This window comes from Daktulosphaira vitifoliae, unplaced genomic scaffold, assembly GCF_025091365.1.
Source record: "Daktulosphaira vitifoliae isolate Bord-2020 unplaced genomic scaffold, ASM2509136v1 Scaffold_4, whole genome shotgun sequence".
NCBI classification, from domain to species: domain Eukaryota; kingdom Metazoa; phylum Arthropoda; class Insecta; order Hemiptera; family Phylloxeridae; genus Daktulosphaira; species Daktulosphaira vitifoliae.
In genome coordinates, this window is record NW_026099575.1 from 42,883,438 (window position 1) to 42,888,723 (window position 5,286).

At 23.7% G+C, this 5,286-nt stretch overlaps 1 long non-coding RNA gene across 1 annotated transcript; it reads left to right on the forward strand.

Annotated features, from left to right (window-relative positions):
- Nucleotides 1-796: 796 nt before the first annotated feature.
- Nucleotides 797-2,371, forward strand: LOC126906010 (uncharacterized). The gene is made up of 3 exons (XR_007704157.1): nt 797-900; nt 1,336-1,389; nt 2,136-2,371. It is a non-coding gene; the product is annotated as an uncharacterized LOC126906010 (long non-coding RNA).
- Nucleotides 2,372-5,286: the final 2,915 nt, after the last annotated feature.

Genomic DNA, 5,286 nt, shown 5'->3' on the forward strand with positions numbered 1-5,286 from the left:
AGTAACTTTGACGACGGGAAGAAAACTCAACGTATCATTTGCGGCGTGTCGTCATCGATTAATTTATACAACAACTATATTAGTATTCTCAGTTCAAGTTTTTCAAAATTATTATTATTTATATTTCAAGTCGATTAGGTAGTTCTAACGAGAATTTTAATATATTCTGAAGTTTTAGCACTAAAGACTGGTTTAGCAATAAATAATTTACTTTCTTTGTTTAAGAAATTGATCTCTGAAGAATTATCGACTGAAATATCAAAGACAGTATCTTATGACTTTTTTAACTAAATTCACTTCCTATAGTTTTGTTTGTGTAACGATTTTACATTGAAGTGTAATGAAACAGTTNGTGTAATGAATCAGTTTTCGATCACACCTGTATTAATAGCTTTGAAATAAGATGTTGACTAATAGATATTAGTTTTTTGGCCACACATTGAAAATATAAAAAATTAGCTAAAACAGAACTTTTTAGTAAGAGCTTTTGGCCAATAATGTTTTTTTTTTGTCGTAATCATTATACGACGAGATTTGGGCTTTGCTTTTATACACTAAAATTAAACTAAACGTAAATTTTACTAAAAATTTGTCAGTTATAATTGTCAATTGTAATTCATAAGATACACTAAAAGCTGAGTTACAAATGATATATACGTAAATGATACGTAAAAAAATAAAATGTTATGTCTTAAATTACAGTTTATATTAAAACTGTATTAGTTTTAAAATAATTATATTATGGTATAATTATATTCATAACAAAAATTATTTTTATTAATACTATATGAATTTTATTTTTTCTAACCTAATATTATAATATTAAAAATTATTTAACTAAAACTAAAAACGTTCTAAATTTTACTATTAAAATCAAGTAAACCTGTATGAAGTACATAGGTATGTATGTTGATTTTTTATAATTTTTAATTGGATNGTATGAAGTACATAGGTATGTATGTTGATTTTTTATAATTTTTAATTGGATTTATACTGATGTATAATTTTATCATAACATAAAATTGTATTCTTATGTCATTTATTATACTTAGTATAAATGAATTGCTTGATAAAAAAAATAATTGAAAAGTATTTGATGATCAATTATCATTTATAAATATTTTCAAGAATACCTAAATTGTTAGTTTTTAGCTATATTAAATCATGAGCTAATTATTTTATGGTATAATATTGTAGAGTAGCTCGAAACACTTAATAACAGCCAAGCTAATCAAAATTAATAAAATTGTGTCATAGTGTCTTAATATTTTTGTATTTCGTGGTTCTTAAGAAACAATTGTATTAATAATTATTAAAAATAATTTTTTTTTTCAGGTCAATCAATTTGAAAAAATTATGTATTTGAGATTTCAAATAATTCTGTCTTTTGTAAGTAAAAATAAACCCATAAATTATCATTATTATACCATATTATAAAACACATGTTTTGTTTTATAAAAAGGCAATTTTAAGATAAATAAAATATATAATTTTACATTTACGATAATATATCAAAATTACAATCGTTGAAAACGTAAATAAAAAAAATGTAATTGAAAAGTATTTAACTTAGGTATTTATTAATATTTTCAAAATATCATATATTTTAGCTTACACTTTATTTGTAAAAAAAAAGGTATACGTTTTTAAGATAAGAGAATAACTTTTTTTCTACTTAAAATATACATAAATATCAGCCAAAGTGCATAAAAAAAAATGTTTAAGCTTACTTGAGACCTACTAAAAATATACCATATTTTAATGTATAAAATAAAATTAAAATGGTTATCATTAAAATTTCGAAGATCTACTTTTTTTGATTCACCCTAATATTTATAATAATAATTATTATTATAATTATTATAAAAGATATACAATAATTAATAATAAATCAATCAGTCTGTATTTTGTTATTACAAATTTTTTTGCAAATTAAAATTATTACAAATAATTTAAATTTGTGTTAGATTGAAATGTTGTTTTTAAAAATAATAACCCAACCGTCTCGCAATCGATTCTCATATACCCTTAAAAATTATTGCACCATATCTACAAACTATTTTATATAAATAATAACAGTAATAAATAGAAATATTCGAGCTTTATTAATACTATGTGCACTGTTAAAAAAAAAGGTTCGAATTTTGTACATAAGTGGGAAATTTTTAACATAGAGAAGATAAGAAAAAATCTTAAGACATGATGAAAGAACGTTATATTTGTGTGCGAATTTACGATACAATATGGCAAAATTAGAACTATTTGTGTGTAAAAGTAACGTGTATATTTAAAGTATCATCTGACATATTGTAATATTTCGATAATTTCTTACAATGTATTGAAAGCTATAATGAATTAATTTACCAAAAAAAAAAACCGTTTAACTTTCATTATTTTTGTCAAAAAATGTTTTTAAAATATATAACGTTTATTAAAAAAAATTTAAGAAGTTTTTATGATCAAACAAAAATGAAAAAATCTACAAATTAATTTTCTGATAGTCAATATACGCAATAATTATTTAAAATACTAGGAATAGTCTCAATAATAATCCTAATAAATCTAAACTAGTAATTTTAATGCGAACATAAATTCTATAAACTAGTACGATTTTCAAAGTTATAAATCAATTTAGTATAAATAATTTTAATGTATTACAACTTAAAATAAATAAATTTTTAAGTAGTATCACTTAAAGTATAACACGCACATAAAATGTGTAGATGTAATTCGAAATAAATCAAGTAATACATCATTTAAACTTGTTGGTCGTATACAAAATTTGTTACATAACAAAAATTGCAATAGTAATATTTATATTAAGTATACCTAATAATATCTAACTAAAAAATGTCCTTATATTAGTGACGTTAATACCTAGTCGATCGTTACATTTTACAGTTTACACAAGTTTAGTAAAACATTTTTTAGTGGGCCAAAATCCACTCAATTAATTAAATTATTTTTATTTTTGAACACTTCTTTTGCCTTTCTTTATATTAAAATTCTTCGTAATTATTTACGTTTTTAATTTGTTTTATGGCTTTAATAGAGTGATTATGTGTCAATAAATGTTAAGCCATAGGAGATTTATCAACTTATTGATTATTAATGTTTTTTAAGTGTTCTTTAAACCTGATCCCTATATTTTATTTTGTTTGTTTTTTACGTGACACTTATTGTAACTGTGTAATTCCTGTTTTCCCTTTTGTTTTAATCTATCTTTAAGGTTAATTAATAAATCTCTTAAATTTTTACTGTTAGATGTTCTTAATTAATATCAAAATTCTTAAAAATTATAACTAGCCCAGATAATGTAAAATGAGCATCCTAATTACAATTTATTTTTCCATGCTAGTAGGTGTATTAGCTGCCCTCCTTTTTTTATTCCACTTTTGTGTTCGGACTAATTTTAAAATTATGTTTTCATCATACTCATTAAATCTAGCTAATTTTTTTAAAAATTCCAGTTCTTTAAAAATTCTATTTTATCCGTGGAAATATTAACTAATCTGTAAACCTTACTATTGAAAGCTGTCATTTTGTGTCCCCAGATGTCGTTCGAATTGTTCAGAATATACCTGAACGTGTGGGTGATTCTCCAATAAATTTCAAAATTTAGCCCCCCATTCTTTTAATTAATAAATCCAAGAAAGGCAATATTCCCTTTAATTCCTGTTCATATGTAAATTTAATCGATTGGTAAAAAATAATTAAAATGTTGTATGATAATCTTTGTATTAAAATCTTGGTTTATTGCTACAAATTTATCATCTATTTACCTAACCAAAATGTTTGGAAAATCACCATACCTACTCATGAAAATTTCTGCTAAAAAATGGTGATAGCTGATTTCCTATTGCGGTGCCCTCAATTTGCTTATAAAATTTATTTTGAAACTGAAACGCATTTTGACTCATATATTACTTTGTTAAATTAATGATCTCGTTTATTTTATCCTATTCTATGTTTTGTTCTTTGAGCCAGTCTTCAAGAAAACCAATTGTTATATTTATCGTAGTACTCGGAAATAAGTCTACTACGTCAAAAGAAATTAACCTGTCATTATTTTGAATGGTATAACCAGATAATTGTTTAATTATTCAATTATTAATTTTGAACTATTGATAACGTTTGTAGCCTCCCTTTTCATTTTACTTAAAGGATTCTATTTAATTTTTTTATAGGGACCCTCGTGAGTCGTTTTTGATACTCTACTGAAATTATCTTCTTTTTCAGCATGACTATTGCATTCTCCTAAGTCTTTTTTGCTAAGTATTGATTATTGAAATGAACACTTTTAAGATTCCATTTCAATACCTACTAGGAGATCTTCTAGTTGCAATGATATTTTAGAATTTAGTTATGATATTGACAATATAACAATCTTATTTATTCTCATAATTTTTGCTAAATTTCAAGAGATGGTTAATTTTAATATACATTAAATATATTTAAATAGAATACTGTTGATGTAAGCCCGGCAATATATGGACACGGTATCACTCTTGTCTACTACATGCATCCCTCTCTTTTTGTTTATCAATGTTCGACCCACGCCATAAAGATCATTAATTAAAGTGAACATTAGAACACTGCCTTTTTTAGCAAGTTTTCCCGCAATCAATTCAAAGTATTGACCTCAATAAAGACCAGCCATTCGACCGTGAAAAATGTCAGAAAACGCATTTTAAACGATTAGAAATTCCATTGAAATATGCAGACAGGTTAAACAAAATACCATTTCACTTTACGGCTGGCTTTATATTATATGGTCGCTTGACCCTTTAGAGTAAACTATTTATATTTATTTATAAGCTCGGCTAAATATGTATGTTATCATTTAAAAAATTCAAGTTGAAACTCTTATAAGACATAAAGGATAATCCGGAAAAGAACTTAATAATTGATAAATTAAAAAACATACGTAACTCAAAAACGTCAAAATATATTTGTGAAATTATTTTTATTTTAGAATTAATTGAGTAGGTTATGATTAACGAATAATTCTGTATATGTATTATAACACACACAAGTATTTTTGGAAATAAAGTTTTTATTAAGTTAAACTTGTATAAAAGTTCATAAAATTTGACACGAAAATCTCCTAATGTCTATAAAGTGGTAATATAAAATTATACAACAGTAGAAAAAAATTTAAACATTTGTTAAAAACAGCACAGGCTGTGTTAAAACTATATTTAAATAAAAATAAATAACGAACTTTTAGCACTGACAACGAGTCAGCGACTTTAACAAAAGAAAACTTAAATATATATATATATA